Source organism: Oryctolagus cuniculus, chromosome 1 (assembly GCF_964237555.1).
Source record: "Oryctolagus cuniculus chromosome 1, mOryCun1.1, whole genome shotgun sequence".
In the NCBI taxonomy this organism is placed as follows: Eukaryota; Metazoa; Chordata; class Mammalia; order Lagomorpha; family Leporidae; genus Oryctolagus; species Oryctolagus cuniculus.
In genome coordinates, this window is record NC_091432.1 from 201,237,450 (window position 1) to 201,258,872 (window position 21,423).

At 51.9% G+C, this 21,423-nt stretch overlaps 1 protein-coding gene and 1 long non-coding RNA gene across 7 annotated transcripts in view; one reads left to right on the forward strand and one right to left on the reverse strand.

Moving 5' to 3' along the window:
• Nucleotides 1–17: 17 nt before the first annotated feature.
• Nucleotides 18–11,296, reverse strand: LOC138844776 (uncharacterized). 6 transcript variants are annotated; one of them, XR_011381164.1, is made up of 4 exons: nt 6,017–11,296; nt 5,251–5,427; nt 2,621–2,922; nt 18–556 (listed from the first exon to the last, which is right to left on the reverse strand). It is a non-coding gene; the product is annotated as an uncharacterized lncRNA (long non-coding RNA). The 6 variants fall into 6 exon arrangements; XR_011381168.1 differs by lacking the exons at nt 18–556; nt 2,621–2,922 and having other exon boundaries at nt 2,933–5,427; nt 6,017–10,218; nt 10,592–11,296; XR_011381173.1 differs by lacking the exons at nt 18–556; nt 2,621–2,922 and having other exon boundaries at nt 2,933–5,427; nt 6,017–7,705; nt 10,026–11,296.
• A 746-nt stretch (nt 11,297–12,042) lies between these two features.
• Nucleotides 12,043–21,423, forward strand: part of TDRD7 (tudor domain containing 7) — a 71,468-nt gene continuing 62,087 nt past the window's right edge. The window contains exon 1 of the mRNA XM_051856279.2: nt 12,043–12,202. The gene's annotated coding sequence lies outside the window, so the exon portion shown is untranslated. The remainder of the gene's footprint in view (nt 12,203–21,423) is intronic.

Here is a 21,423-nt window from a genome sequence, read left to right on the forward strand (position 1 = left end):
GAAACGCCGAGGTGCTGTCCCCGCTGGACAAGGACTCGGATGTTAGGACTCACCTCACGGTCGTACCTGTGGAGCCCACCCCTACCGCACCCGCTGTCCGCACGGGGATATGGCCCAGAGAAGGGCTGTGTCTTGTCCAAGCAAACAACGGTGAAACTAGTACACTAGTTAGCATCAGATTCTCATTGCTCATGCTAAAAACCCCCAAATAATAGAGGTACATGCAAGAGAGCTACTGCGTTCTTTCTTATGTAAAAGGACTCTGTTGGCAGAGTCCACACCGCCCTTAGACTGATCTCCATGGTGGTTCATAGACTGACTTTCTGGTCTAGCATCTTAGCATGCGCTTCCCATTGTCAAGGTTGTCCGTGCAGCTGGCTGCTGGTTCCACTGAGGGTCGGCCCTGGGGCTGCAGCCTGGAGCGCCCAGCGGGTCGGCGCTTCAGCAGCAGGCAGGAGGAAGGAAGGCCGCTGGGTCTGTTCTTCTGAGCAGCCTCCCAGGCCCCACGCCGCGCCTCTGCGCACGTCTCGCCCTCCTGGACCTGGACCACTCCTAGCTGCAAGACAGGTTGCTTTGGTGAACTGCTGCCCAGAACAAAACTGAGTCTGCATATTTCTTTTTAATATTTATTTATTGACTAAATAGTCAGAGTGACAGAGGGATTGAGATCTTCCATCTACTGGTTCACTCCCCAGAGGGCTGCAACGGCCAGGGCTGTTTATGTTCAGATTTCCAAGAGGCCATGTGGTTCCTTAATTTTCTTGCCATTTGCCTCCATCCCAGTTATTACAAAACTTCCATTTATCAATAAGAAAATCAATATGAATCAAATATCAAAATGAATCAATAACAGTGATTCTCTGAAAACATATTAATTCTGTCCCTACTATTAGCCCATGACAAATTAGAATGTCACTCCCCTGTGGAGTGTCATTTATGATATATTTATGATAATATTTAATAGGTTAACTTCCAAAGTGTAGCCTTTTTTGATGACTATGCCTTCAGTTATGAATTATCACTACAAAGTGAGAATTTTTCTCCTCATCATTCTTCATTTCATCATAAGCAAAACTGCAGCTAGCAAGAGGCTATTGTCATTTTGATGTGAGGTCACACCAAACCAAGGACAGCAGAGTAAAATTTCAATGCTATCCCTTTAGGTAAATATTTGGCAAACATCATTAACATAAAAGCAAATTCAGTGCTGAACCAGCACATCAATACGTTGGCTTGAAATAGTCATCAAGAAAATGTAAAATGTGCTGTGTTTATTAGGGGAAAATGCACATATTTTACACTCTGGTTGAGAACTCTCAGACTCCTGAGACTGAAACTCAGGACACCACGTGACTTACAGCTAGACAGGACCAGAGTCCCAGACAGAGAACTAGGGATGTGTGAACACCACAAATGATGAAATCAACTTGCCAACAACAGGGCGCGTGCAACACACAAAGCCCCTGTCCGCAAGCCTTGGAGTTTCCAATGAATGCCACTTGGCCTTCTCAGACACACTGTGGGGTCAGGCCTGTGACAGGACAACCGGGGATCATCCAGAACCACGCTTCGCTCAACCCCAGGGAAAGATCCTGACCACAGGTCACTAAGAACGTGGAACTGTTGCCTGAGTTACAAAGTGCCTTCCTGATGGGTCTTGTTTCTTTGCAAGGAAATGATCAACCAGAGTGTATGAATTTGTTTTGATTTCCACTCTCAAAAAAGACTTTGATTGATTAACACTTTCACAAAGGAAGAAAGTGTGCCGTGTACCCAAATGGAGACATCTGGAGGTGTCTGATAGCCCAAATGGAGACATCTGGAGGTGTCTGATAGCAATCTCCAAAGATCAAGTAAGCCCCCTCCATACACAGGGTGACAGCCCTTCTCTGGGGCCAATGAGTAGAACCACAGCCCCAGGATAGGTGCTCTGGAGCAGGAGATTTTGGATCAAAACCACCCTTGCCCTTCACAGTTGCCTGCCGGCTCTGCACAGGGCTCCCAAGACAGCAAGTTCCCCACTAGCACGCAGGTGGCTTGTGCCTAGGATCAACACAGCGTTGGTTAGAGTCCAGCAGGGTCCTCTGCCTGGTTGGAGGGTTGGCCTGTTGTTACTGAAAGCTTGCTCCCTGTCCCCAGAGCCAATCAAAATGATGAGGACTAGATTTTGGGGTGAAGGAGAGAGTGTTTAATCTTTCATCAGAAAGGAGGGTAGCAGACCTCAGGATCTCAAAAAGTACTACTCTCGGGGCCAGTATTGTGGCACAGTGGGTTAAGTGGTCTCCTGCAACGCCAGTATCCCACAGGGGAGTGAGGTTGAGTCCCAGCTGCTCCACTTCCAATCCAGTTCCCTGCTAATGTGCCCAGGAAACCAGTGGGAAACAAACGGCCCAAGTACTTGGTCCCCTGCCACCCGTGTGGGAGACCCAGATGGAGTTCCTGGCTCCTGGCTTCAGCCTGGACCAGACCCAGCCATCTGTGGCCATCTGGGAGTAAACCAGATGATGGAAGATTCATTCATTCATTCATTCTCTCTCTCTTTGTCCTCTTTCTCTCTTTGCAACTCTGTATTTCAAATGAATACATAAATCTTAAAAAAAAAAAAAAAAAAAACACCTACTGCTCATGGTTGGCGTGGTGGCGCAGTAGGTCAATCCTCCGCCTGCAGTGCCGGCATCCTGTATGGTCGCTGGTTCTAGTCCCGGCTGCTCCTCTTCCCATCCAGCTCTCTGCTGTGGCCTGGGATAGCATTAGAAGATGGCCCAAGTGCTTGAGCCCCTGCACCTGCATGGGAGACCAGGAGGAAGCGCCTGGCTCCTGGCTTTGGATCAGCGCAGCTCCAGCTGTTGCCTCCATTTGGGGAGTGAACCAATGGAAGGAAGACCTTTCTCTCTGTTTCTCTCTCACTGTCTGTAACTCTACCTGTCAAATAAATAAATAAAATCTTTTAAAAAAAAAATCTACTGCTCTAGCAAATGAGGCTGTAAAGGGCTGCAAGGAAATGGGAGCTGAGAAATTGCAAAGGGAGGCAAACCTGTGGGATCAGGCGCCGAGGCCTGTGCCTTCCTTCTCTGTTCCATGCTCTGGTTGTCTGTCAAACAACTCGACATAAGGGACAAGACAATGTGCACCTTAGTACGTGAGCAACCAACCCGGAAGCCAGAAGTCCAGCCCCAAAGCATCAACAAGATGCTCATCTGCTGGTATCCTGGCCAAGCAGGCTTCCGTAAGCCCAGGGACAACATGCAGGTGGTAGCTATCTTCTGTCCTGGGCCTGGAATTCCCCCAAATGGAACCCCTGGAGACAGTACTGGCCACCAACGTGTCACCCTTTGTACAAGCAAATGACCTCATGAGGTCGGTGATCGCCCTGAATTCAGCAAGTGCAGAGTGGCTGATTAGCACTAGGGGTCTGATTAGCATCTGCCTTCAAGACAGTGTTTCGGGGGTTGGTCCCACTGTGGCTGTCAGTGACACTCCCCCAGCCTGCTCTCCATCTCACCACCCAGGACCAGCCAGGCTGGGAGCTAAACACAGTGCCCACCCAGCTTCCCCAGGAAGGAAAGGAGGCAGAGAAGAGACAGGAAGGGTGATGGACACCTTGCAGCGGCCTATCAGAAAAGAGAAATTCTGGGGCTGTAGAGTGGCCGAGGCTCTGTTTGAACGAGTGTCGGTTGTTACGGAAGGAGTGTGTGTGTGTCTCCCTCCAGACATACGTGTGGAAGTCCTAGCTCCCAGCGTGATGGGGTGAGGGGGTGGGGCCTTGGGAGGTGATCCAGGGTGTGAGGGTGGAGCCCTCATGAGTGGGATTAGTGTCCTTATAAAAGAGACCTGGGAGGGCGCGGTGGCACTCTTTCCACTATGTGAGCTCCCAGGAGGAGGCTATGCGAGGCCACAATGAGGAGCCAGCAGTGTGCAGCCCAGAAGAGGGCCCCGGCCAGGGCCCGGCTGTGCTGGCACCCTGACCCGGGACTTCCAGCCTGCAGAACGGTGAGCAGCTCATTTCTGCTGTGTGTGAGTCACCTGGGTGTGGTGCTGCCAGCCCACGCTGACACCATCGGTACCAGGGCTTGGACCGGGCTATTTGCTACCTGTGCTACAGGCATATGGCTCTCTACAGAGGCTTTGGTGGTGGAAAGAAATGTTACTCTGTCCTTGGGCTTTTTGAGCACTTTTCCTTCAGCTGCTTAAGTCTTTCATTTCATTCATCAGCTTCACAGAGAGGTAGCAGTGCAGGAAGGAGGAAGTGGATGGGCTTGAGCCCTCTGCTCGGTTATTCATTCCCGGGGTAAATGTTTATTACAAGCCTGTACGGGTCAAGCACTGGAGCACTGCAAGTAGCTACCTATCATCGCTCTATCTACAGCCCTTTGTAATGGGGGCTCCCTTAAATACAGTGATATTTTACAAGTGAGTTCAGCCTTCACACACACTGCCAGGAACTGGCAAAGGGAGAGATGCAGCATTGGTCCTGGCACACCTGATGGCCTCAGGTCAAGAGCCCCTTTCCAGAGTCAGTCTCTCCCCCTCCCCTCCCCCTCCCCCTCTCTCCCCTTCTCCCCCCCCCCCCCACTTTGGCCTGCACTGCGGCAGCTGTTCCAGCACTCCCGTGGAACATCCTGCTTTAGAGAGGCTACTGCAGGGAACACTGGGCTCCAGTTTTAAAGAAAAAGGCCTCGGTGTTAGGGGCCCCGGGGCGAGGAGAGGGATAGGAAGACCCTGTATTTAGGATGGGAGGGGCCCGGTGAACCTCAAAACCCCTTCATGCCCCAGAGGCATCGTTTCAGCTTTCTCAGCTGGTCTGCGTCCTAGGGCAAGTCAGGACTGTTTGGGGTGATCAGGGTTCTAATGCAGATAAATGCGGGTATCCTCAGGTTTACTGCTATAACCAAACCGGCCCTCAGCTTCACTCTGGGTGGAGTTGGCTGGGGGGCGGGGATATCCAGGAGCAGAATTCAACCTTATCTGGTCTGGCAATCCCGCTTCTATGGTGCATATTTTAAATCCCCTTGTTTACTCTCACAAAATGAAATTCACAGGAAAAAATAACTAGGAAAATTATTGTATGGGAAAAGTTATTTATGCTTATCAATACCGCAGAGTTTGTCATTGACATCAATGACTAGCAAGATATTCCCAGGTTGGTTGGGACCAGAGGAATTCTCTGATATGGGGAAAGGGCAGCAAGTATCCAGGCCCCAGCCCACTACATGCCAGCAAGTGCCCAATCGTGTGACATCCACAAATAACCTGAATATGAAGTGCCCGGAACGGAGACAAGTTGCTCCCACGGAGAGGCAGTGATGCATGCGAACGACCAAACAGCCATAAGAGAAGGCTCTTCCGCCACTCATTGGATTAACTTTGCCGCTGCAGGCATCCTGAGGCCAGAAGCAGACAGCTGAAGGACTCTGGAGTCCGTGCAACCTGCGCGTTTTAGAAAGGATCGAGCCCCAAATGATTTATCCAAGGTCAGACAACCAAGAGATCATGCATTATCTGCCTCGCCAGTACCCTTCTCATCTGCACCCAGCTCTCTGCAGATTTGGGGGCAGCTAAGCTGTCCTGTGCACCTCCCGTGTGCCTATGTGGGCTCTCCTCGCTGCCTCGCCCCTTCCTCACTCCTAACAATGATTGCAGCGTGGTCTGTGTACCAGCCGGTGTATCGACTATTCCAGAACCAATACTATTGTGGCTTATTGCCTTATTTAACGCGTTATTCACCCGACAGCTATCTAAGCCAGCTGGTAATGCTTAACAGCCTCATCCTTGGACTCAGCCTTGTTTGGGGCCCTCTTGAAGGCTGAGCGGTAGGAGCGGCCCCCAGCTTGCAAGAGAGCAGCCATGCCCTCTGAGATAGCCAAGACCCTCCATGGCGGCCTCTGTGACCTTTCTCTGCACAGCACCGCTTTGCGCTTTCCCGATCCCCTGTTTACCACTGTTCTGTGGCTATCTGGTCTCTGAAGCCTCAGCCATCAGTCCCTGCTGGGGGATTAGGCCCTTTCAGCTGACTCACCTTGGCGGCTTTTGTGGGCAGATTAGGGGCTTCTGCTTGGTCAGCAGATCCTTAGCTTTCCCAGGTCCTGGATTGCAGCGGGGCTCCGGCAAGCTCTCGCTTTTGTTGTGTGTGTTGTTTTGTTTGGTCTTTTCTCCTTACTCAGTTAAAACAAATGCAGTTGTCTAGAAATTTCTCTACACTTGTTCATGAGGCAATAGCTGACGGGAGAGGCAGTGATGATGATATTAATGATTAACCAAAAAAAAACCGGTACGTCCAAAGAGTCCTTTAGGCGTGCATCTGTCTGTCCTGGCTCCGTGTAAGTGAAAGGCACCCAGGAGGCTGCATTTCATCTGCATACATAACTCCGACCGTGTTGTTGTGGGGCTCGAGCTCCACACTGCTCAAACTGTGTGCCATTAAATAAAGATGAAGAAGATGTGCACTCTTCTGTATTCAGTGGAGGGCTAAGCGCGTGATTATAAAGCAACTTGAAAGCACGTCATTGTACACATTAAAAGACAAGAAAGGAAGGAGGAGGGAGGGAAGGGGAGTGGAAAGCATCGGTATGCTCTTAAAATCATTTACATGAAAGCTATGACATTTGTTCCCGCTATACCAACCTTAACAACGCGGCAAACACTTTTCAAGCCTTTCCCGAGGGAGACGCGCGGCACACTCGCTTGCTTTGTTCTCCTCCACTAAGAGGAACAAGGAAGGCACTTCAGCGGCTAAGGGGGCACGACTGTTTCAGGTAGGGGCTTTGAGGAAGGCTTCCTGGGGAAGGAATGGATAGAGACACTGAAGGACGCCCTGCCCAAGTCCCCGCAGTCCACCAAGTAGAACAGAAAGCCATGAGAGTGAGAGTTTTGCTTTTCTTTTTTGGAGACAACTTGGGAAGAAACACACAAAGGACGTGGCAGTCCCTCCGCTGCCACCCTAGATTCTGGAAGAGACATCTGCCAGGAGGCCTGCGGGGGCTGTCAGTGTGCGAGTCTCCGAGAGGGAGGCTCTCTTTCTCAGCATCCGAGCTTGTCGGGTAAGAAAGGGGGACCCTAGCGGTCCACAGACCTGTTCCCGGATCATGGCGGCTGTCGTCCCCTCGTTCTCAATGGTGCTTGCCGAAGCAGAAGAGGGAGACGACAGTGCCAACTCAACCTACCGCATTGGGCCGGCCTGCCTTGCACACGGTGCCCTGGCATTGGCACCCAGTGGGGCTCTCCCTAGGAACAAGCCGCCCAGGTGCGCATGGAAATGCACAGAGGGCTGTCGAGGGAGGTGTCCCGTTGGGAGTTGTACCTTTCGCAGCCCAGGGTAAGCTGGCACCCAGATGATTTTCCTTCCTCACACCTGGGCCTTGATTTGCCTCCTTCTCTGCATCAACCTCTCCCCTGTGAAGTCTCCGAACAGGTGCAGGCCAGCTGACAGGTGCGCCTCCTGTCCACTTTGCCTATCCCAAAAGCAGCTGAGAAGAGCACAGAGGGTCTTGCTGCAGCCCTCGAAGATGGGAAATCCATGCCTGCCTCTGCTGAAAGAAAGCCCCGCGTGCTCCTGGCCCTGGCCCTGTTGTCCAAAGATGAGCCTGGCTGTCTGCTGAGAGTCCATGCCTTCTACCGGAGTCCTGTCCATTTTGAAAACTCTGCTCTTTGGCACCAGGGTGTATCCTTTTCTGTAGGCAGTTTTCAGCCTGGGTTTGATGAGAAGGAGCTAGGAAGATTAGGCAGAAATAGTTGAGCTGGAATATGCGCCTCACAATTTCTGCAGAGCCCCGCCTTGTAACTCTACCCGCCTACTTACCCACGATGCACCTCTCCTACACCAGGGGAAGCAGAAGACACTGTGATGGCCCCATGGAAGTTGGGCTCCACGCGGAGTACCGTGCAACTCCCAGAAAGTCTTGGGCACCCTAAGCCCTGGAAGACTCCACCCAATTGTATATTCAACGAGGGCTCCACTCCCTGCCCCACAGAAGTGACTGTTATACATGGGAGCACCTCTTTTTGTTTTTTTGGCTTCTGACCCCAGCTTTTGGGTCCTTCTCTGGCCTTTCCCCACTCCCTGTCCTCACAGGCCACTCCCTGGCCCACTTGTGGCTGGTGTTGTGCCACGTGGGGTGGCCCACACTCTGGCGCTAATGTACATTCACTCTTTCACTTTTAAATGCATCCTGTGCTTACCTGTGCACTGTGTGTTTGAATTCTTGTCTCTGTGGAAGCAAGAACTTGGCATAACAATTGGGGTTCCTAGTCCCATTGCAGGTTCCCAGTGGGACTTTAAGCACACCAGCCCCTGTCTGAAATCTCACGCCAGGCTTCATATCTGTGTGTTGCTTTGTGTGTCCTCTGGCTTCCCACAAAAGACTAAGAATCATTGTGCCTAAAAAGTCACCAACTTGTGTTATCAGTATCCCTTAAGTCTCCCGGAAACCAATTCTATCCAAGGGGTGGGGTTGAAATGTTGAACTCCTTGGGCCTTGGGCCACTTTGCAGAGAAAACAAACCTGGTATTTCCTTACCTGTCCTTGATATGCCAGCTACCAGGGTGGGGCCTCCCACAAGCTCCGGGCACGTAAGTCTTGGCCAAAACTCTGCCTTGAGAGGGCACACTTTACCCAAGAACAAATATACAGGGCCAGTTGTGTGTGACAGTATGTGCAGGATCATCAGTCAAGGCAAATGCACATGAAACCTCAGTGGGACATCCCTACACAAAGAATCGGGGAGAATTCAGAGCAACTGGAACTCTTGGCTTTTTTGTCTTCTGTTTTTTTGTTTGTTTGGTTTTTTTACCACCCACCCTCTGTGTCCTGCCAAGGCAGTACCTGATTTATGCATGTGCAAAGGATTCCTTCCAACCCTTAGCTCCCATCTGGGGGCAGGGGGTCATCTGCAGTGGGGGTTGGACCCTTCCCCACTCTCTTGAACGGAGAGGCTGGGGAGGCCCCAAATCCTTAAGGGCCATGCCAGGAGTCTCTGAAGTTCTTCCTGAGGGCAGTGGGGAGCCATTGACAATTCCTGAGGAGTTATGGGGTCACTCTTGCCTTTTTGGCGCCGAGTTTGAGCCCAGCAGGTTGAGCCCAGAAGTGCTTGGGCAGCCAAGTGAGAGGAAAGAGGAGCTGAAAGCAATGCCTCCGCAGGAATGTCATCCAAGGGATGGCAGACTCGGGAAGAGACAGGGGACAGCATGAGGTCATCTTCCAGCCCCTGCTGACCTGCCCCACCCAGCCCCACCATTGGGTCTTCCGGGGTCTCATCCAGGGCCCCCCGGGACACGATGCTGGTTACTCAACCAGCTCAGTGCTTTATTGAACCAAGAGTTCAATGGAGTTCAAAAAATATATTCCTAGGGGTGAGGGATAGGAGTGAGAGTCCAACTTGGTGTAGCCACTTTAGAAAACAGGTTGCTATAAGGTTGAGCAGCCTCTGAGATCGCAACCAGCAACTCTCCTCTACGTGTTTGTGCAAGACAACCCTAAGTCCACACAAAGACCTTATGCAGTTGTTAGAGCAGCTTTGTTCAAAATAACCCCAAACTGGAAACAATACAAATATGCATCACACGTGAATGGACAAATAGCAGCTAGCTCCACAGTGTGACCTACTTAGCAATAAAAACGAATGAACTACCGATACACACACCAGCATGGATAAACTTCAGAGGCATTACGCTAGGTGCAAACAGCCAGACACGGGAGACTACAGACATCTGGGGACAAACCACACCAGTCAGTGGCTGTCAGGGCCCTGGTAGGAGAAGGGAATTAATTGTAAAAGGGCACAGGGGAACTCTAGAAAGTGATGAGCTAGTTCTTGCTCTTGACTGTGCCGGTAGATACATGATCAAATACATTTATCAAAATCCATCGATCTATACACCTAAAATATTTATCACATGTCAATGACTCATCAATAAAGCTGGCTTTGCAAAAGAGCTGGCTGCAGAATGCCATGTTTCTTTCTATGCAGGATTATCCATGCCTGGAAGAGCTGTGCAAGGCTAAAGGGTCTCAGACTTGAGGTCAACTCACATCCTCTTAGGATCTGCTTTGCATATTGGATCCTGGAGTCTTTTTGGAATTTCCTACTCCCATGGACACTCTCCACTGGCAGCTGCTTTTTACAGATTTTCCATCTTCAAACTGGAGCCAGAGGATGTTATGAGTGTGGCAGAGTCCAAACCGGGGCGACTGCCTTTCAGATGTCTGAACTCCAAGGCAGTGTCTGCAGCAGAGGGGAGAGGTGGGGAGAGAGGAAGAGATGTGAAATAGACGTCAGTGGAACAGAGGGGATGCAGTGAGGTTCCAGAAAGAGACAGTTAGGTAGGCCCAGTTAGGGACCAGATGCAGGGGCATGAAAGAGAGCAGTGTTCAAAGAAGACTCCTGTTCAAAAAAGAACAGTTCTCTGTTGCCCTGGAGAAAAAACGGAAACTCCCCCACAGCGTGGGCTACCAGGCTTTCGTCCACCTGCGGTCTGTGGGCTGCTGTCACTTCTCACGGAATGGAGCTCTCTCCGAGCACAGGCTTAGTGGAACTCCACAGACACGTCTTGGTTAACACCGGGTGTTGGGTATGTACTGGTCGGTTGGCCATTCACCTGCGGAAGGATACTTGTGTTGTCTTCATTCCGGGCTACTGCACACATTCTTGTTCAGGTCTCCGTGTGAACACAGGCTTCCATTTCTCTTGAGCAAACACCTGGGTGTGGAATGGCTGGGTCCCGTGGTAGGTCTGCTGCATTCACACAATGGGGTACGACTCGGCAATAAGAGGACCTGACCTCTTACGTTGCCTCTTCCTGGGGGCAACAGCATGGCTGGATCGCCACGTTATCTGCTGAGTAAAAGAAGCCAGGCTCCCCCACGCAAGCGTTTGGTATCTAGAAAAGGCAGGCTCATCTATAGCAACAGAAATCAGATTTGCTGTGGAGGGGACAGGGTCGGGAGGGCTGGTATAGTCATTATTTTGATTACTGCATGGTGCATTTTAAACATGCACAGTCTATTCACTGCCAGTCACACCTCAGGCATTTGGTACAGCGGTTGAGTGCTACCTGGGATGCCCACATCCCATATCAGAGTCCCTGGGATTGAGTCCTGGCTCTGGATCCAATCCAGTTTCCTGCTAATGAAGGTTCCGAGAAGCAACAGGTGATGGCTCAAGTACTTGAGTCCCTGGCACCCATGTGGGAGACCCGGGAGGAGACCTGAATTGAGTTCCTGGCTCTTGGGATCCCACTGACCCAGCCTCAGCTTCTGAGGGATTGGGGATGTAAACCAGTGGATGGACGCGTTCTTTCTCTTCACCTCCCCCCCCCCCCGCCCCCTGCCTTTCCAGTTTGAAATAGGGCTATAGGAAAAATAAGCAGCAGATCACAGTAAATGAGTATAGGATGGTGGAGAAAAATATTCCGTGTTGACGGAGGGGACGCAAAAAGGTGCTCAACAAATATTCAGAAGAAATATGGGAATAAATGTGTCAGGTGTTCAACAGTTTTAGATGGACGGAAAGAATTTGCTAACTATTTAAGTATTATTTAAAGCTTATTCAGCACCGAGTAGGGAACCAAACAAAAACGCGTATGCCCGCAGAGCCCTGATTTTCAGGAAGACAGCAATGAAAAGAACAGCAGTTAGTGAGCTGAAGAGGCGCCGAGAGGAGCAACACCACGGCAGACAGGGCGGGCTGCTCTCCGAGTGCCACCGTCACGTCTGCAAGGGTACGAGCGGACCGGACAAGCAACCGCCCCAGGTGTCCCGGAGAGGAACGCGCCGGGGCCGAAGCCGCGGCGCCAGACAGCGGCCGCCGGCGCCCCTCGCCCCGTGCGCGCCCGCGTCGTCCGCGAGGGGGCACCCGCCCCCGCCCCGCAGGCAGCTTCCCCCGCGGCCGTGCGTGGGCACGCGCAGAAACCGCTAGAGGCGTCGGTTTCCCTGCCCACGCGCGGACGCCGGCGTGGGCCCGCGTGGGCCGGCAGGCCCGCGGTGCCCGCGCGTGCGCAGAGTCGAGGCCGGGCGGCCCGCGGGGCGGGGCGGGGCGCAGCGGGGCGGGGCGGGGGCCTGAGGTGATTCCCGAGCCGCGCCGGCGGCTCGGGCCGTGCGAGGAAACCGAAAGTGGGCGGCGGCCGCGGCGGGGGCCCTGGCGGAGGCGGAGGCGGCGGTGGGCGCTGGGCCCAGGGGCGCGGGGACGGGCCGTGGGCCCCCGGAACGAGGTGAGCGCAGGTTCCTGCGGGGCTCCGGGCGCGACAGGTGCGGGGCGACGGCGGGAGAGGTTTCGGGCGGGCGCGGCGCTCTTCGGTCCCGGCGGGACTGCGGCCGGGTGCGGCGCTCCGGACTCGGGCCTCCGCCTGCCGCCGCGGGCTGCCCCGGCCGGACGCCGCGGCCGGCGCTGAAGCGGGCCGCACGCCGGCCGCTCGTCCGCCGCCCCTGCGCTCCCTGCAGCGGAGACGCGGCGCCGGCCGGGGACGGCCCCTGGCCGCTGGCCCGGACGCGGTCCCCGGCGTCTGCGCGACCGCCGCAGCCCCCGGCCCTGCGCGCAGTGGACCGGGGTGTCCGCTAGCGCAGACTCGTTCAGGTTCAGGGTCTCCACGGAGGCCGCCCGAGGAAAGCGGGACGCTCCTCCTGGCCTTTCCGCGCGGCCGCGAGCACCTGGCTGGGGGTGGTCCCTGAATAAGTTACCCCTCCGCTTCCTCCAGCGTCGCCCCGCAGGGCCGGGTCTTCAGCGTCGCCTGGCCGGCAGGGAGCTTGAGGCCCGCACATCCCTTCTGCCCCTTACCCCACTGAGAGCCGAAGCTACCACTCCCAAATGATTTCCAAGAGCAGGAAAGGGAAAGAACCGTATTAGCAAGCGTCCTGGTACAGAAGGGTTCTGATGCTTGCCTAACCCGACAGTCCACGGACCCTGCCCCTCCCAGAGGTGCAGGTGGAAGGACTGCAGAGTTTCTGCCTTGAAATAGGCAGCAACCTAGCCGGAAAAGTGAACCTTGAACGCAGACCCCTGTGTCATCCTGGGCTGGCTATGTCATCTATGTCTGTGTGTTGCGTACTACAAATTGTGTGGACTTGGCAGGACTGGATTGGAATCTGGGCTTCTCGGTTTACTAATTGTGTGATCTTGAACATTGTGTAGGTTCTCCGAGCCTGCTTTTCTTTCTATCAGATGGAGAGAAAGAGTTAACTTCCTTGCATGCCTTCTCCAGGGTAACCAGTCTAAACTCTTTGGCTCCTGATAGTGATGAAGCCGTGGTAACTCCCTTGTACTAAATGCCCATAGGTTACATAAGTGAATTTCCGTTTTGTCGAGGGCAGGGACATCACTGACCCATCCCTGTGGTCTTTAAATTCCTGTATAAGCTAAAGTGGTACAAGGTGAAGATTTGTGCAGTTCTTCTTAACTGACATTCATTGAGTATCCGTTACATGTTCTGTGCTGATTGTAGGGAATCGCTCCTGGTGCCAGCTGGATTAGAACTCATGTCCTCTGTGCCATAGTCCAGGGCCCTGTGGTGGCACATGGCCTCCCACTTTGCTGTTCAACACAGTGGAACTGTGAGATTGCAGCTGGCAGTGCCTTCGGGGGTCATCCCTCTAGATTGGGATGGAAGGCCATCCCTGCTAATGCCCTTTGAAGTACACTGGTTGGACACAGCTGAATAAGCTACTGTGTTTAAACTCCTTGAACTACCTGTGTCTTAAATTCTCTTTGTAATAGGAATGTAAAGAAAACATACATTGTGATCGAATACACACAAATACACACAAAATACTTTGTATTTGGTCAAGTGCGATTTTCCAAGCACTGAGGTTTGATGTAGACAATGAGTGCTTTGCATTGGACAGTTTCATGGGGCACAAGTCCCGTGGTGAGTGGGGTGAGATTGAGCTTCCTATTTACGAGTTGGTTTTTATTTCTTTGTGCCAAACCTTTTTTCTTCCATGCGTCCCACTCTTGTTCTTTTGAAAACTTAATTCTTTCCCCCAATGGGTCACATATTTTTGAAATTTGTCTCTCAAACTAAAAAACGATGACTTTTGCAGCTTTTAGATGAAGGTGTGTATGTGTGCCAAGGAGGACTTAATGATCTGCAATGTGACTTCCGGGCAAAGTTGCTGTTTCAGCCTGTGCAGTCAGTCATGAGTAAGCAAACTCTTGGTTTCTGTTCACTCTTGGGGTCCCATTTCAGCCTTGAAGGAATTCAAGGAAAGTTGAGACTATCCTGGCTCTTGCTCACTTCCCTTATCTTTCCCAGGGAAAAGAAAGAGACCTAAAGTGGCTTGCTCAGAGGGTCACAGATCATTAATAGGAGAACTAGAGTTAAGACTCAAATTCCTGGCCGGCGCCGTGGCTCAATAGGCTAATCCTCCACCTTGTGGCGCCAGCACACCGGGTTCGAGTTCCGGTCGGGGCGCCGGATTCTTTCCCGGTTGCCCCTCTTCCACGCCAGCTCTCTGCTGTGACCCGGGAGTGCAGTGGAGGATGGCTCAAGTGCTTGGGCCCTGCACCCCATGGGAGACCAGGATAAGCACCTGGCTCCTGCCTTTGGATCAGTGCAGTGCGTGGCAGCCATTGGAGGGTGAACCAATGGCAAAAGGAAGACCTTTCTCTCTGTCTTTCTCTCTCACTGTCCACTCTGCCTGTCAAAAAAAAAAAAAAAAAAAAAAAAAAAAAAAAAAAAAAGGCCCAAACTCCTGACTCAGCCACTTAGCGTGTTGTCTGTAGAAAGTAGATTTATAGAAACCCCTCACTTATGCGCTCATGGAGGGCAGTTGAAAACGCACGAATCATGAATAACTTGGTATTTGAATTTGCAAGCTCAAAAAAAAAAAAAAAGTGCTCCCTAGAAAAACCCTAAGGAAGTATCCACCACTGGAAGGCATTAATCACTGCCTGGCCGTTATGTGCCAGGTGGTTAACAAGTAGACTGTAATTGCATGTGAAGCTGTTACGAGATGAGACGTCATTAGAGCAAAAACTTTCCCTCTCTGAGACTAGGGTCCATTGATTAGTAATATGAGGGGCTTTATGGTCCTGGCTTCTTGCAAGAATAGTGTCTTTGAGGAGAAGGGCAACAAGTAACCAGAAGTACATGCATGCCCTAAGAAGATGTCCAGGGACTTTAAAAATTGAGCAGCTGACTAAAGAAGGTAAGAGAGATTACTTGTTGATTTCCATTTACCCTAATCATTCCTGAGGTTTGGGGATTTTGCAGCTCAAATTTGTGACATGCAAAATGTGACAAGGAAGAGGAGCCGGAGAGTACAGTTGGAAAGAGTTGAGCAAAGAGAAACTTCCAGAACAGAACATACAGCTGAGAGCCAGGCTCACGGCTTGGCCAAAGATCTGGGCAGCAGTAGCCGTGGGAAGAGATAGCCCGCAAGTGGCTGAACAAGTGGCTTCAGTAGACAGTCGGAGGCATTTCTGCAGGTTCCATTGAAGCCGGGTTCTTCAAAATTAGACTTTCTCTGACCATTTGCAGACTTTAAAGAGAAAAGCTGTGAATTTACAAGGTTTAAAATATAGTGAGAATGACTTTAGGGTGTTTAAATGATTCGAGTACTGTTTCCCTGAAGATCAGCCTCCCTTTTGCCTGCCCCCACTTCTCAGTGCAGTCTTGTCATCTTGGAAGTATTCGATGATCGATAGTACAGTGATTTTGCAGTAGTTGATGATGCTTCTGGATGTGGGTGCTGGACCCTCAGAGTGGAACGTGGTAGAGCCTTGTTGCGTGGCACCGGTCACTAAGCCCCAAGGCTGTTGCCAGTGTTCCCGAGGCAGAATTTGCTGTCAGAAGCCAAGGCCATTCCTTAGTAGCAGCTGTCTGAAAGGAAGCCCTCATCTGGGAGCCAGAGGCCAGGGATCTTATTGGGGTTTTAGCCATAATATGTGAGAGCTATAGCAGTTGCGCTGGGTCTCAGTTTCCTCATTTGTAAGCTGAAAAGAGCTTGGAGGAGGTGGGGTGAGGATGCCCGCTTGCATTGCATGCGTCTTGCCACTCCCTGTCCTGGCTTGCCTGTGCTGTTTCCCTAAGCTAGGCAGGGTCCAGGGGGACATTATAGAATTGTGGCCAGGCAGGAAGTCTTACCTCAAGTCCCTTTGCCAAAGTAGTGAGTGACTTTTTGTCTACTGGTTAGGTGAGAAGTCTTGAAGGACATCCCCTGGCTTTCTCACCAAGCTGTTCCATTCGTAAGCATCTTAATGAGGCTTGAAGAAGATCTGGGGAAAAGAATTTTTAATGCGGTGCTGGACGTTTCACCAGTATACCAATTCTTGTCTCATTGCACCCTTAGCCATTTAGTACACATATTCACAGATCGTTTCCAGTCCACAACATGCTTCTAGGGAAAAGTTCTTTCTTAAGTAACTACTGAATACTATTACTGTGCAAAGCACATATAACTCTACTTTGGAGTCTTCAATTCAGAAATAGAGGCAAGAGAAGGAGAGGACAAAGAACAAGAGGAAGGAAGGGAAAATCTGCCAGGCCAGTTTCTTCCTTCTTGCCTGAGCTGGCGTTGGTCAGTTTTTGAAATCAAAAGTGCTGTGATGTAATAATTGTCCACCCTTTTGCTGTTTAGGATTCTTTATTTTCATTTTCACCTTATTTGAAAAGGAGAGAGAGAGAGAGCGAGAGAGAGAGAGAGAAATCTTCCATCTGCTAGTTTACTCCCCAAATGCCTTCAATAGCCAGGGCTGGAGCAGGCTGAAGCCAGGAGCCAGGAGCTCATTCTGGGTTCTCTCATGTGAGTGGCAGGGACCCAAGTACTTAAGCCTTCATCTGCTACCTCCCAAGATTGTGCATTGGCAGGAAGCTGACAATAGGGGATGCAGATGTCCCAAGCAGTGTCTTACCTGCGGTGCCAAACACCTACCACACTGCTTAGGATTCCTACTCAACTCAAGCAGCCCTCTTATTGGTCAGGGGAAACTCTTAGGGATTTGAGCCTGAGACTCTAGTCTACAACAACCTAACTAAGGGTCACCAGGGTTGCAGGACATGCTCAGATTCACAAAATAAAAGTAACTCAGATGCTCTGGAATATAAACACGCGTTTATCACAACACTTCCAGAGGATAGAATAAGAGGGATAGAGAGCTGAAAGACCCAGATGGCGACTTCACAAAACTGGGGAGCCATTTTAGAGAAGCCTCCAATCTTAGCTTTTTTGGAGAGGACGCCTAGATTCTTGTCTTTCAGGCACTGGAAGTTGAAGCTCCGATGACCAGCTTCCTCTTGTGCTTCCACAGGGCAGTGTGCAGGATAGCAAACTTCGTCTGTGGCAGACAAGAGTGTTCACGTGTGCCTTGAGGGTGTAATTACCGTTGTCAGAAAATGCCTCGATGGCCAAGGATTTAGCCAAGCTCAGATTAGAAGTTTAATGATTTTTATAAGCTCTAACTTTTTGTGTTGTTGAATGCCTAAAGTGATAGAGCCACTGTGGGTGTGGTGAAGCAGAGGGAAGAGACTGTCAAGCGGGAGACCAGGACACACACCTGAAGATGGCTGCGTCCCTGCTTCAAGAGTTTCCTGCATTAATCACCCCCCACCAGCTTTGAGGGCCTCAGCTCTCAGTCCAAGGGGCTGCCCCTTCTTCCTAAAAGTTGCTTGCAAAGAGAGAGTCCCACTGTCCATGCACGGTAGCATAACTTACAGACCGCAGCCATGCAACCCGGCACGGCTGCCCAGCCTTCTCAAGTACCAGGTCCTTTTTGCAGCGCTCTGAAACCTCACGCACTGGTGGTTATGCTTCTGCTATCCCTTGGTGGACTGACTATCCAGCTGTAGCAGAAGGAGTTAGGAAAGGAGCATCAGTGTGTGTTGATGCATCCAGCAGCATCAGCACACTGCGTGTGTGAGTGTCCAAGCAGAGCTTCCTGCCCACGGCCATGTGTGGGCTCTGTGCACTAATGCCGTGGCCCCTCACCAGGGCCAAGCATGGGGGGAAATAGTTCAGCTGCCTTTGCAGCCACCGCTTGGTGGCACACTTGGCTGTCTCGTCCAGTTTATAGCAACCATTACCAAGTGCCAGTAGTTTTTAATAAGTCAGACTCAAGGTTCTGCCCGTCACAGCTCACATCCATTATGTAATGTTTTAGTGAATGGGAGAGAAGAGGAGGGGTGTTAGGTAGATGGAGAAGCTTTCATTCACTCACTGTGTTTGCTGAGCCCTTGTGACTCAGGCACTCAGGGTTCAGCAGTGAACAAAACAGACCCAAGGCCCAGCTTCCCTGGAGCTCACGTTGGCGGGAGCTAGACAGACCATGAAGGAACACGTGTCGACGGTGGCAGACGCTGCAGGGGGAAGCCCAAGCGTGGGGAAGCTGGCCTGGCCGCCGTGGTTTGCCATAGGGTGGCCAGGGAAGGCCTCGCCGAGAAGGGGCCCTTTGAGCGAATTTCTGAAGAAGTGAGGCAGCAAGCTGCGAGGACTTCCCCGCCGAGGGGTGTCGGGTGCAGAGGCCAGCAGGAGAGGCCTTCCCAGGCGTACTCGAGGAGAAGCAGGGAGCCCTGGGGTGGAGTAGGGAGAGTGAAAGGAAGGAGAACGGAGACCGGAGATGGGGAGCTGGGTGCAGATCGGGGCTCTCTCGGACACTGTGAGGACTTTGGCTTTTTGCCTGCAACAGGTGGCACAGAGGATTTTGAGTAGAAGAGGGACGTGGCCGGCTTTGTGGATGAGAGGTCCACCCTGGGTCTTGTGTTGTGCAGAGGATGGATTCCCAGAGGATCAGTGGGTCAGCCAGTCTCAGCAAGACACTTTGTCATAGACCAAGACAGTCACCCTGGAGGTGGTGCCTGTCCATCATCACGCATCACTGGGGCAGAGGATGAGAACCACTAACCCCAAACCCTTTCATTTTACAGATCCAGAGACCAGGTCCCGGGAGAAGGGCTTGACGCAGGAAACAAATGCTCCTTGCACAGTGGTGTCACACTTGGGGAGGCAAGCTCAGACCTGCAATCCCCTGCCCCTCCCCCCAATCAAATCACAACACATCCTCTGCCACGTGTTAGGAACTTTACTACTAAAGCAAATGTGAGATACAGATTAAAAAAAAAAAGATTTATTGATTTACTTGAGAGGCAGAGTTATAGATAGAGAGAGAGAGGTCCTCTATCTGCTGGTTCACTCCCCAATTGGCCGCAACGGCTGGAGCTGAGCAGATCTGAAGCCAGGAACCAGGAGCTTCTTCCAGGTCTCTCACACTAGTGCAGGGGCCCAAGCACTTGAACCATCCTCTGCTGCTTTCCCAGGCATGTGAGCAGGGAGCTGGATCAGAAGTAGAGCAGGGAGGGGCCTTCATCTGGCGTAGCGGGTGGGGCCGCCACCTGCATTGCCGGCATCCCATTGGGTTTGAGTCCTGGCTGCTCTGCATCCAATCCCAGCTCACTGCTATGGCCTGGGAAAGCAGTAGAAGATGGGCCAAGCCCTTGGGCCCCTGCACCCAGGTGGGAGACCCGGAAGAAGCTCCTGGCTCCTGGCTTTGGATTGGTGCAGCTCTAACTGTTGTGGCCAATTGCGGTGGGGGGGGGGGGAACCAGTGGATGGAAGCCTCTCCTTCTCTCTCTGTGTAACTCTGACTTTCAAATAAATAAATAAATAAATAAAAATAAAAGAAGTAGTGCAGCTGGGACTTGAACTGGCACCATATAGGATGCTGGCGTTTCAGGTGGATGCTTAACCTGTGCCACAGCGCTGGTCCCAAAAATACAGATTTTTAGCCTTATTATGTATTAAGGGAGCAAGAAATATGTGTGTGGCATGAGCCTTTCTCAGGTCAGGTATGGAAGAGAAAGTCTAATTGAGAAAAAACATTTACCAGTCACCAGGAAATGGACTGAGGCAAATATGAGGTCAGAAAGGGTGGGAAAGGTAAAAAATAAGGATGAACTCTTGTGTGCCCTAGGTTTGCACAGGTTTTTAATTTTTCTTTAATTAGCAGCTTCTTGCGGTAGACACCTACCTTGTATCTACATGAAACGTGTCTGGGAGTCCTGGGCCAAAAGGATGGCAGAGTTAGGATCGGGCCGTAAGGTATCTCCTGTGTCTTGGCAGAGCCTCTGGCCTGAAACAGAAGATGTGCTTAAAGAGAAAGGGTGTAGAGAAGCAGGCATTAGCTGGAGCTCCCCGGCTTCCTCTGCTTGGGGGCAATTAGATAGTGGGGCCCTTGCTGCCACTCCCCACCTCTCACCCCCAAATTAAGTACCCTGTTTGAGAAGCTCTGCTGGCAGCTGTTTCAGAGCAGAGATAAGGAGGGCAGGGGACATGTCCGGGACAGCGCTCTAGAACTGTTCTTCTGAGGGTACAAGGAGAAGGCTGTTTTATTGGGCAGCCTGTATAGAGTGGGCCTCTGATTAGCTTTAGGTTGGGGCCAGACCTGGGTGGGGAAGTGGTGCCCACATCTAATATTGCAGGCCCTGAGAACAAGTCCCAATCCACTTCCCATCCAGCTTCCTGCGAATGAGCACCTTGGAGGCAGGAGGTGATAGCTCAAATACTTGTAAAACTGCCACCCGTGGGAGTCGCAGATAAAGGTCCTAGCTCTTGGCTTCAGCCTGGCCCAGCCCCAGCTGTGGGTTGTTCTGCTTTCACACAAGTAAAAGTGAATAAATACACATTTTTAAAAATATGGAGCTATGGGCCGGTGCCATGGCTCACTAGGCTAATCCTCCGCCTGTGGCGCCGGCACCCCGGGTTCTAGTCCCGGTTGGGGCACCAGATTCTGTCCCGGTTGCCCCTCTTCCAGGCCAGCTCTCTGCTGTGGCTGGGGAGCGCAGTGGAGGATGGCCCAAGTGCTTGGGCCCTGCACCCTATGGGAGACCAGGAGAAGCACCTGGCTCCTGGCTTCGGATCAGCGTGGTGTGCCGGCTGCAGCACACCGGCCGTAGCGGCCATTGAGGGGTGAACCAACGGAAAAGGAAGACCTTTCTCTCTGTCCCTCTGTCTCTCACTGTCCACTCTGTCAAAAGAAAAAAAAATTAAAAATATGGAGCTAGACCTGCCCTTCCACCTCAGCATCATACTGGGGTTCTGTTCATGCTTTAGTCAGTAAAATGCATTATCATGGATTTCTCCCCCTGTAGATTAGTGAGAGCTGTCTGCCCCGATGTAGCTGGGGCGGTGGGAGTGGAGCCCGTGTTCTGCAAGGAGAGCAAGGAGGAGCCCTAGGAAGTCCCTGCTTTCTCAGAGTGGGAAAGTGGTCTGGCAGGAGGAGTCAGCCAGGCAGGTAGTCGGGCTGATTCAGGCTCACTGCTCACACCCAAACAGGTGCACCCCCTAGATGTGCACAGCCCCCCTGAGGTCAGAGCTGCTCAGAATGGTTACCAACAGCCCGGGCCCACAAAGAAGGAGCGTCCAGTGTGACTCAGAAGAGCTCTACGTGAACTGATGCGTATCGAGGGGCAGAGACAGTCACAAAGATGGGGAGGCTGGAGGCCAG